Source organism: Myodes glareolus, chromosome 13 (genome assembly GCF_982192425.1).
Source record: "Myodes glareolus chromosome 13, mMyoGla1.1, whole genome shotgun sequence".
Lineage (NCBI taxonomy): Eukaryota > Metazoa > Chordata > Mammalia > Rodentia > Cricetidae > Myodes > Myodes glareolus.
The window spans coordinates 38,787,953-38,800,596 of record NC_142038.1 but is presented as its reverse complement, the minus strand read 5'-3'; positions in this window follow the sequence as shown (position 1 = coordinate 38,800,596).

The window sequence follows — 12,644 nt, the reverse complement described above, 5'->3', positions numbered from 1 at the left end:
CACAAGGTCATTTGTTCAATTATGTTCATAGCAGCATTCATTATTCATAATATCCAAGAAGCTGAAAACAACCTAGATGTCTTTTAACCAAAAATGGATAATGAAAATGTGGTATATTTACACAATGTAGTACTACGCAGCAATAAAAAAGTGACATCTTGAAATCTGCAGACAAATAGATGGGAATAGAAAAAAAACATCCTGAGGGAGGTAAACGCAGAAAGACAAAAACAGTATGTACTCACTCATAAGTGATGTTAGACATAAAGTAAAGAATAATCAGTCCCAGAAAAGCCAGTACCAAGGAAGATACTAAGAGAGATAAATGTGGATCCCATGAGAAGAGGGAAAGAGATATGATTTCCTGAGTAAATTGGGAGGCAAAGGGATGGAAGGGTAGAAGTGAAGCAGAAGAAGGGGAAGGAGTAGGAGAACATGAAGAATTGAGAAGATCATGTTGGGAGAAGGACAAAGAGGGAGAGCAAGGAAAGAGATATATTGATTGAGGGAGCCCTTATGGGGTTACTGAAGAGCCGGACAATAAGGAAATTCCCAAGAATCCACAAGTATGATCCCAGGTAAGTGCTGTGGGATAATGTTCTTATACTCTTGGAAGATTTGTCACTTGTATTGGATTAATAAAATAGTGATTGGCCAGTAGCCAGGCAGAAAGTTTAGGTGGGAAAACCAGACTAGGAGAATTCTCTGAAGAGAAAAGACTCAGTCTGCTTTTACCAGCCAGATACAGAGAAAGCAAGGTGAGAATGACTCACTGAGTAACGTACCAAGCCACACGGCTAAACATAGACAAGAACTGCAAGTTAATTTAAGTTGTAAGAGCTAGTTAATAACAAGACTGAGCTAATAGGCCAAACAGTTTTGAAATAATATAAACTTCTGTGAATTTTATTGGGACTGAATGGCTGTGAGGCTGAACAGGACAGAAACTTTTATCCAGAGCTAATAATCAAAGCAATAATGGAGAGGGTACCTTAACTGCCCTTCCCCTGTAAGCAGATTGATGACTACCTTAATTGTCATCCTAGAACCTTCATCCAGTAACTGATGGAAACAGATGCAGAGATTCACTGAGTCAGTCACCTAGTCCTGTTGTACAAAGGGAGGAGGAATAACATGAGCAAGGGGTCAAAATCATGATGAGGAAATTCACTGAAACAGCTGGCCCGAGCTGGAGGGAGCTCTCTGACTCTGGACTGACCCCTGTGGAACCTGCAAAAGACCAAACTAGACCCTCTGAATGTGGGTAACAGCTGTGTGGCTTTGGCAGTTTTGGAGCCACTGGTCACAAAGCCAGTATTTATCCCTAGCACATGAACTGGCTTTCTTGAGCTCATTCCATAAGGAGGAACACATTGCTCAGCCTATATAATGGGGAGGAGGGTTGGTCCTGCCCCAAGTATTGTGAGAAATTTTGTTGACTCATAGGATGCTACACCCTCTCTAAGGAATGGATGTGGAGTGGGGTTAGGGGAAGGTCTAACAAGCAGAAATAGCGGTGGGAGAGGAAACTGGGGTTGACATATAAAATAAAAAAGATTGTTTTAAAAGAATAAATTAAATTTAAAAAGAAAGCTCAATTTGTACAATTTGTACACAGCCTTCACTGGCATAGAATTTAAAACACTACTATCATTTCTAACCATCAACACAAACCTGTGTATTAACAATGAATTACTGATGGCTACAATCCAGGAAGGAAGGCTTTACTGACACACCTGGAGAGAGCAGAATGACCTCCAGAATAAGTGCTGAAGTTCTTTAAGTTTGCCAACAAGCTGGCCCATTCTAAAACTGGATAGACAGAATATCTTCTACAGGTAACCATGGACTATCTTTCAGTACTGGAGCATGATAGAAACCTGGAAATCTCTCCTGTCTCCTCTCTTTCGTCATGCCTAGCTTCCCTGACCCGGGAGTCCTTGTTTCGTTGCTATACAGCCCCACATCTCCTAGTCGTGTTGACCCAGAAATTTGACACAGTGAGTCTCATGTGTCTAGTTCTTCACACTCTCCACTTAAACAAAAAGCCAGAATATGTTTGTGCAAAAGTCTCTTCCTTTCAATACCACCAAAATGTCTCCTCTCCTTTGAAGAAGATATGAATAAGAGTGAGTGCTCTGTACTGTTGATGAAGATGAGATGGGAAGAGGGTGATGAAGAGACATGAAGATACACAGATGCAGGGACTTCTTTTCAGACATACCACTAGAAGCTAATTTGCTTGTGATTGGTCCATGAAGATAAAGCAAACAAAAGAAACTGCTCAACTCAATTCCTTGTCTTCAAAGATTCTTTTTGGATTTATTTTATCTCAACACAGTGCTGGAACTATGCTTCAAAATTTTTGTCATAATTTGTTCGTAGCTTTGCATTTGTATGTTTGTGATATGGAAGTACAGAATCTTCATGGCCATTTTTTAAAGAAACAAGAAACAGATTGTCATGTAAGTATGTGCTTTTCAGATGATAAATTGATTTTTAAAAGAGACTGTGTAATAGTGTTTTTAAATGCACCATAATTTTATAAATTCCCAAAATTTCAACAATGTATATGGAGATGGTCAATCATGGAAGACTATTTCTTTGATAATTTGGTGACTATTTTTCTCTTACCCACACTTTCTAAACTCACTATATCTCTGCCAGCATTTTCCTAAATTCCAGAACAAGTATATTTCTTAATAAATGAATACTTTATCTAACCTTTCTCCTACTGAATTTTTGTTACTTAGATAAAATTATGTGACTACTTAATATTTTTCATGGCAGATAATATATGTTTTTTAAGACAATGGAATTAATGTTCTGTCAATAACTTTCAAGGCAAAGCAACTTTCATTCATAAATTTTTATCTGGGTTGCGTATTTATTAGCAATCCTTTAATACTTACAGCTTCTCTTGGGAATACATAGCTTGACATTGCCTTGTAAAAATGAACAGTAAATGCCCTATAAAAGACACATTTGGCAATGGAGTAGATAACAATATATTTTGTAGTATGATTGTCACTTTTGTTTTACCTAGACTTTTTCAACTCATGATAAAAACTGATTCCTAAGCAGTGATAATATTATCCTTTTTGAGACCTCTTAAAAATAGATAATTTCAATATTTATCTTTTCAATGAAGCATGAACACACTCTAAAACAAAAGCTTTTGTTGCATACTTATTTGAACTCTGTGATTTCTTTTCAAGAGAATTTGTGTTTTTAACTCCCAAGAAAGTATTTGGTGCAAAAATATTTGATAATTGTGAGAATAAAGCAATGAATAGTCCTTACCCATAAGACTACCCGGAAGTACAAAAAAAAAAAAAAGAAATTGGCTGAGGGAGAGTTGCTTAGATGATACAAATAGGCTAAAGAATAATAAAAAGGGATTAGCAATCAGTGATTCAGTTTTTAATTAAAAATAAAAATTCATGAGATCTTGTGCAAGCACTAAAGTACAGAAAGCTAATATTTGTTCATAAAACCATCTCACTGAAGTTGAATGAGGAATATTAAACTATTAAACTACTTATGAGATAGAGCAAAAGAGTTCATTTACTTCTTTAATAAATGAAAATGGAAAAAGTCCTCTGAAAGGCAACGATGGACAATAAATACCTTCTAAAAGACACATTGTGCAAAAAGGTAGAAGATCAACAAATAAATTTTGCAGTATGATTGGCATTAGAATAGCTATAGCTTTTTTGCCATTGTCATCTTTGAAAGGATATGATATTTCTACTCTTCTCTCACTATATTCTCTAGTCATGAAGCCCAGCTGATCTTCCATGGTTGTGATTTAAATATAACATGCCCTCCACAAACTTACATGTTTGAACACATGATCACCAGCTGATGGTGCCATGTGGGAAAGTTGGGAAGACCATGATAGGGGAAACCACAGAAACAGTTGACCCAAGCAAGTGGGAACTCAGTGATTCTGCACTGACAGCTGGGAAACCTACATAGGACCAAACTAGGCCCTCTGACTGTGGGTGACAATTGTGTGTGGCTTGGGAAGTTTGTGGGACTATTAGCAGTAGAACCAGTATTTATCCCTAGGGCATGAACTAGTTCTTTGGAGAGATATGGATCCTATGGAGAGATAAACTTGCTCAGCCTAGATACAGTGGGGATAGCTTTGTGGTTCTGCCCCAAGTGAGATGACAGACTTTGTTGTCCCCCCATGGGAGGCCTCATTCTCTTTGAGGAGTGGGTGGGGGATGGGGTGGATGGAAGTTTGGGGAGAGTTGGACGAAGAAAGAGAGAAGGAACTGGGATTGGTACGTAAAATAAGACTGTTTTTAATTTTATTTTTTAGCTTCTTTTTAAAATTTATTTATTTGGTAAAATTTTCCACTTCCTCCCCACCTCCCTTTCCCCTCCCCCTTCCCTCCTCCGCCTCCCTCTCCAGTCCTAAGAGCAGTCTGGGTTCCCTGCCCCATGGGAAGTCCAAGGTTCTCCCCGCTCCATCCAGGTCTATGACGGTGAGCATCCAAACAAACCAGGTTCCCACACAGCCAGTCCATGCAGTAGAATCAAAACCCAGTTCCATTGTCCTTGGCTTCTCAGTCAGCCTTCATTGCCAGCCACATTCAGAGAGTCCGGTTTTATCACATGCTCCATCACTCCCAGTCCAGCTTGCCTTGGTGAGCTCCCATTAGATCAGTCCCACTATCTCAGTGGGTGAACGTACCCATCGTGGTCCTGACTTCCTTGCTCATGTTCTCCCTCTTTTTGCTCCTTATTTGAACCTTGGGAGCTCAGTCCAGTGTTCCAATGTGGGTCTCTGTCTCTGTCTCCATCCATCGCCAGATGATGGTTCTAAAGAAATAATTAGAACATCCAGAAAGAAATGGGTCACTGGCAAGGACCCTCAGGATTTCTAGCTGAGACCCACTTCCCATTCAGTCTATGCTTCCCGATAATGAATTCAGTGTAAGTAACCAGGCTACTGATACGTCCACCATGTCTTCCCTGGCAGCCGGCATGCTTTCCCACTATGATGGACTCTATCTCTCTAGAACCATAAGTCTAAATAAATCTTTTTTTCTTCTTATGGTACTTCTGGCATGACTGTTTTATAAACTTTACTAAATTCATTCTTTGATGTTCCTATTCATGCGTATGATATATTCTGATTATTACTCACCCTTAACTCCTTCACTACCCTCTTCCCTGAAAGTTCCTTTCTCCCTGTCATGTATTTTGCCTTATATTATCACTTGCTATCTGTGTGACCATGGATTTGGGCAATCGCTTGTAGCATGCTGGGGTAAGCTACACAGTATAGCCTATTGTCTATAAACTGTAGATATTTTGTCCCTCCACTATAATATATCAGTAGCCTGGTGAGTCTCTCCTGTATCATTAGTTGACTGTTGACTATACAAGTCTTAAACAGGTGCACTTCAGGCAGCCATGGCTATCATGAGATCATGACCATATTGGTTGTGCCATGCTTACAAAAATTCCTCCTGTCTTCTAGTTCCTACATTCTCTCTTCTAAGATATTCACTAGACTTTGTGTGGATGTTATAGATGTCCTGTTTAGTTGTGAACACACAACTACTACTTATACTCAGCACCTTGAGCAGTTATGTGTCCTTGTAACTACTGACCTTTAGCCATTCTTTGCAAAAAGAAATTTCTCTAAGGGCAAAAGTAATATGCAACTGGGGGTGTAAATACAGACACTAAAACCCAGTTTGATACCACAATAACTTAGTTAAATAACAGGAGTAATTTCCCTTCTCTGTGCCAAGATCTCCTCAGTCATGGGGTGTGGGTAGGTTTTACATTACTGAGATTGAACAGTCTCTTATGGCACAGGTCTCCTATCCAATTAGACAGTGTTAGTCAACCCCATAATAACTTGATACAACTATATCAGTGAGAAAATCTTACCTAGAGGGTTGGTAATGGAGTTTGTAAGGCTCATAGCTACTCTAGACACTTAATGCCTTTTCCCCCAGTAGTCTGCACAGAACCTGTAAATACTACAGAAACTAGTCAACAGGAATGAAGCTCCAGCTAGTTCCAGCTTGCTTTGTCTATATCTTTCAACCAAGATGTGTGTTATCTTCAGAAATAGAGTGTCATTAACTAGTCTTGTTTGCAATCAACAGGTATAGCAAGAGTTTGTATTATTAGAGTAAGAGGCACTCAGGGCTTCTTTAACCAATGCTCACAAGGAGGTCTTGTATCTCAGACTAAGGTTTTTATTTGATAGCCCATTATCTAACCCTACAGGACAGCTCTCAGTGGATTTCAAGTGTTTTTTTGACTCCCTCAAAAATTAAAAGTATAACTACAGTATGATTCACCTATTGTACTGTTGATTACTTAAGCAAAGTGAAACAGAGATCTCTGCAACTTCATCCATATTGTGACATTATTCTTATTATCAAAGCCATGAAAGAGCTAGGTGCACATTAACATTTAAATGGAGAAAGAAAATGTGGTATGGGCAGGCATTAGAAACAACACACTTGTGTCATTTTCAGGACAATGCACAGAACTAGAGGATATTATATTACGTAAAATAAGTCGGAAGCAAACAAGAACAATTGAATAGAAGGATCAAAGAAAAAAAAACTAGTGGGATATAAGAAGAGACCGAGGGAAAGAAAACAAGACAGGAGGGAGGGTGGCCTTAATCAAAGCTCATGAATTTATAAATCCTATTATTTCAAGAAATTAATATACACTGACAATTATACTGTTAAAAGAAAATAAATCCACCTAGCAAATATCAAAGTACATAGAGGAAGTCATAAAGTAGATTAATATTAGATCTGATAAGATCAAAAATCACATGTTTGATAGTCTTGTTTAGAGAGGGTTGTTATTTAATGTTTTCTCCTGAGTGAGCAATCATGTCTGGTGATCTATGAGCTACCTGACAAGTTATGTTGATGACTTATCCATCCCTTCATTCTCTCCCCACACCCCTCATAATGTTCCCTATTCCAATTACTCTTGTTTATTACTGAAGTACAGAATTTTCTGATTTGATATGGTGATGGAAAATTCTAAAGCTCCTCAGTGACAAATAGAAATAAGCCCCCTGGAAAAGCTTTTTCTTAATAATATTTCCCAAGATAAATATTATTTTTAGTATAAATTGTAGCTTCCCATCATTGAATAATCTGGTTGTTCACTCAGTTCCCTAATTCCATAATTTTAAAATGTATAACTCTGAAGAAGAAATATTTTTCTTCTAAAGGTATTTCCCATTAAATTATGAAGCAGAGACAGGGTGAGAACAAAATGTCTGTCCTTCAGGAATAAAATTGAATTAGGAGACAACAGCATGGCTGCCAATCACAGGTCAACTTCCCTTCACAAAGATTCTAGGTGGTAGAACCACTTTATATTAGATCTCTGGCCTGAGGTTGAAGAACTTATGATCTTATCCTCTTTGAATGGGTGCAATAGTTAGGACTGGAAGAATAAAGTGTTGTGCTATTTCAGTTAGTTGCAATGGTCTGTAATCACCTAATCAAACACATTATCAAATGAATAAACATTGTTTTACAAATATATTTACCAAAGGTGAATCCTCCTCAGAAATAATGAAGTATGCCAGGCCAGAGTTTCTCTACCACAGAAAGGATACTTTAAAATGTCTCTTTGAGAGGGCTACTCACAGAAAGCAGGCAATGTTTACTCCTCAGCTCTACAGATTCTAACACATTCGCTTCCATGTTTATTTTCAAAACTAGTCATTTCTCCAAATAGGTTATAAAGATGACCGGCAAGCACATAAAAGTTGTCTATTTTCATTAATCATCAAGGAAATGAAAATTCAAACCCAAATGATCTATCACTTCACAGCTAGTGGGTGTCTAGTATCAGAAAGATGAGACAGTGTTGTTGGAGAGCACAAGAAAGGAAAATCATGCCTACTATTGGTGGAAACAAACGATAGAACAGCGATTATGGAAAATGTTATAGAAGTCTCTTCTCACCCTGCCCTCAAATAGAAGTGCCATATGACTTAGCAGTTCTGACTATGGATATACATCAAAGGAAATGAAGTCAATATCTCATAGAATTTTTGATATTCTTGTTAGTTACTCATAGTATACAGTGAAGAGAAACAGCATGATTATAAACAAGCTAATGAACAGGAAAACTTGTGATATGTTTTAGTAACTCATTAAGTAATTACTTATTTAGATGTCTATAAACCATGTATCCAATATATAATGAAATATTATATACAAAAGTTCCTTTGGTATAGGGAAGCATTATTAAGTTCTATGAAAATCAAAGAGAAAAAAAACCTCCATCTTAGCTTGTCTTTCTATTGCTGTGATTGTTGTGATTTAAAAAAAAAAAGAAAGAAAAAAAAAGCATGACCAATTTGGGAAAGAAAGGGTTAATGCACTTTAGTACATCTGCCACTAGGGGAGTCAGGGTAGAATAACAGGCAGAAATGAAGCCAAAAATGAAGCCAAAAGCAGACTGGAGTGCTGCTTACTGGATTGCTGTCTATGGATTACTCACCCTGGTTTCTTAGACCATGCAGAGCTACCAAGTTAGAAGTTCCATCGCCCAAAGTCGGCGTTGCTTTCCAACATCAAACATAAATCAAGAAAATAAACCACAGGGATGCCTGCAGGCCAATCCAATTGAGGTAACTTCTTTACTGAGGTTCCCTCTCCCCAGATGTTTTTAGTTGTCTCAATCTGACAAAAAAAACCCCTAAACAACGCACATTTCTATTTACAACAGCCTGAATGAACATTATTCTTGTTAAGTGAAAATGGCCAGACATTAAAAGAAAAAAAAACCTGCATATTCGTTTTGCACATGGAATCTGATGGAAAATAGGACTAGATACAATATAGAAGCATAGTGGGTTTCAGAACCATAGAGCCATGGGTGGGGTTTCAAAGAGCTGGTCCAAAGTACACAGTTGTACTTGTGCAGGGCAAATACATCTAGAGATTTAAAGCAGGACATATAGGGTGAGGTTAATAATATTTATTGTGTACGTGAAATTTGCAACACAATAGATTCCATTCGCCTTTATCTTATAAAAAGTTAACAGAAAAGAAATAGGTAACTATTTGAAATGAAGGCTATGCTAATTTATCTAACTATAAAATAATTGTACTATGTACATGGAAATACTGCCATACAAATTAAATATATACAAAAAAGACATTTAAAAACAGGGGCTTTATCTGCTCCAAGAATCATTTTCTGAACAGTATGGAAATTTTTCCTGCCACCTCAACTCTGAGAATGTATATATACTGCTGTGGAAGTTTTGGTTTTGAAAGTTTTAGTAATTATTTATTAAATTGTCTTTCCTGTAATGCTAATCAAAAAAATAGCTGTGATCTTACCTGAATATTTATGATATGAGATTTATGTGAAAAAGTAATACCTTTTCCATATACCAGCAAAGTATAATTTATATGAATCACATTTATAAAAAAACAAAATTGACTTTATAGAATGTATCCTAGGATTCAGCCAACACATAAACTAATAGAAGAATAAAATTTTAAAACTTTACAGAAATATAAACTTTATTAAAAATGATATACTATGTTTTTGAATGGGAAGACAAAATATTGATTGCAGTTTTACGATAAAAAGCACTATGTCCTTGTAATCCAAAATGAAATGTCACTAAATTCTACTTTAATGAGTTAAGCCTAAAATATTATACAGGAAAAAAGGTGTGACAGAACAGCCAAACTATAAAAATATAAAGATACTTTGAAAAACAAGATATATATGTGTGGATTGGGGATCTTTAGAAATGGTTTATACATTAAAATGTATAACCATATTAAGAGAAAACATCAGAATATCAATGCTTGGATATATATAATCATCTGTTAAATTTTGTGACATGTGTAGCATTTGAAAGTGGTGAAATATGGAGTTTCCACAAGTTCTATAAAATTGAGGAAACAAATCACAGGCTTGAGAAATCATGCCTCAGACAGAATTGGCAGCAAGTACCTAAATTCTACTAGTCCAGAGTTTGAAATTTCAAGGCCAGCCTATGATGCTTACTGAGATCTTGTCTCAAAAAGAGCTTAAATTCACAGTGTATTAGAGTCTCAAGATTACAATAAAAATTTAAAGCTATAATATACAGGTTTACACAGGATGAGATGTTTATGGTATTTGTTAAAATGCACTGTCCTGCATGAGATCAAACAAATACAATTAAGACACCACACTTATCCAAAACTGGAAAGATCTGAAAGATTTTTTTTCTTTTGCCATCTAAAAACACTTAAATTATATAAAAAAAAACCAAGCAAAATAAAGACCTATCTTGAAATAAGACTTTGAAAAAGACAAGGAGAATGAATGCTAAACTTGGAGCAGTAAATTTTCATCTGCAAGCAACAGAGAATCATAAAAGGTTTTTGACAAGGAGTGCAAAATGATCAAAGATGCCTTTTAACAACGAAATGTGTTGAGCCACATCCAGAATGAATCAGAGTGGCAGTGAGAGGTGGGTAGTGGGCAGAGGGCTATGCACACAGCTACAGAGTCGGACCCAGGATCAACTAGGAAGCAGTTACAGTACCCGTGCAACTAAGGGCAATGACCACTTTGGTAGCCATGGTAAAACAAAAACGCAATCTGAGAATTTGAAACTCTGAGAGTACAGAATGTTAGTGTTTATTGAATACCAATATTTATTACCAATTCTGACTTTCCTGTGGGCACATGAACTGTAACTAGATCTGTCCCCTTCAGTGCTGCCTTGATTCTTCCGTATCTTCTGAGTTACCTCATACATAGCTTATGGGAAATGTGGCTATCATTGGTCCAATTCCAAGTAATCAGGGGTTCAGTACAGAAGACGGACACATCTGTATAAGGTTCATGTAGAAAAATACAATTTTATCAGTATGAGTTGCACAGACTCTGCATGATAAAGAAAGTCCTGCATGGCTGGATTTTGCTGATTACTGATGGGTTTTTGGTTGTTATTGTTTATTAGCTTTTTGTTTCTTAATTTTGTTTTAGCGTACAAGCACGTGGAACATGAAGTACTAATTGTACCAAATATTTTATGATAATATGACCACTTAACCTGTTGTCACTCTGACAGTTAAAATCTAGAGAGCTGAGGTCAGGTCAGAAATCCAGTTCCCATGTGCCACTGTGATTGTCCCTCCATGAGTGTTCTGGACACCATGACGTCAGTGAACATTTCTGGGTGACAATACCATGTGTTTTCATATATTTCTGTGAAAAAGAAGCATTTTCTTTCATGAAATGCCGCTAGAAAGAGACCATAAAAACTTAGAGCTGGTTTCTCCTGGAAGTCATCCCTGTGTTTCCTCCCTTTGCTTATTATATTCTGAGAGCTGTCTCAGTGATAATCTATAAATGCAATTTAACCATTTTGCTGAGCCCTGTGAATCTGTTCAGTGAATCACTAAGACTGAGAGTAATCTTGGGGACCCTTGACGCAGAACAGCCGTGATGATGAAGGCTTCTCTCTGATATTTATTTGATTTCTCATATCAAGAACCCTAATAAGGAATTGGACAAAGAATAAACAAAGGACACACACATTTAAGAACTGAAAAGGACAGGTGACAAATAGACAGACAATAAGGTGGAGAGATTTTGTGAGTGGTAAGGGATAGAGTTTCACAATGGATGAAAAATTAAAACCGGCAGTTACATTAAAGCATCTGAAAACAGGTAGAAACCTAGTAGAAAACAGTTTTAGCAAGAAGATGAAAAATTCTAAAAACAGGTTTAAGAATCAGTCGCATGTGACCTCTCTAAGAGTACATGATCTGCAGAACTTATAGGGACAGAATAAATATGTCCAGAGTGGAATGAGAACTGTAATGTGCTAATTTTTGTTTGTAAAGGAAGATTAATGTGATGTATGTTCAACCACAATGTAAGTTCAACTGTTGCTATATTTAAACTCATACTTACATAATTTCTTTGATCCTCATATATCTCATCTGCAGTGATAGAGCCCAACCTATTTTTGTCCATTTTTCTTCAGAGCTGCTATGGAGAAAGAGTAATAACATATGAAGATATTTTGAAATTCATAAATTACTACACATTTATATTGAGCTAATTTTCCTTCTATTTTGTGCATAAGTAGAAAACATAAAAACAAAATAATAAAACTATCAAAAATGTGTTTGTTTTCCATAATTTAATTAATACACATTTGAAGTATGTATGTAATGTACAAAGAGCATATCCTTATAGGACATGATTTTCTCTACCATTATTTGTAAATTCTTGCTCTTACTGAGGATATTGTTGATTCTTTTTCATGTTATATCCTTATATAATTAAATTAAAAGAATAATTTCAAATAGGTTAGGGATTAACATGAAGCACCAGCTTGATGGCTAACTCCACACTCAGGGAGTTCTTATGTAAGTACCTAGTTAAGACTGTAGCAGAAAAAAAAATTGATCCTAATCATTTCATCCTAGAGGAACTGAAAAGATGACTGTGTTTGTCTTTTGGATCAATGTAGTTTTTCACAAAATCTGAACCAGGTTATAAAAATGACAGTATAATTCAGGAACCTTTCATAGGTTTACCAAGTACTGAATACATGGAGGGACAAACAAGACTGGGACTACAGTTCATTT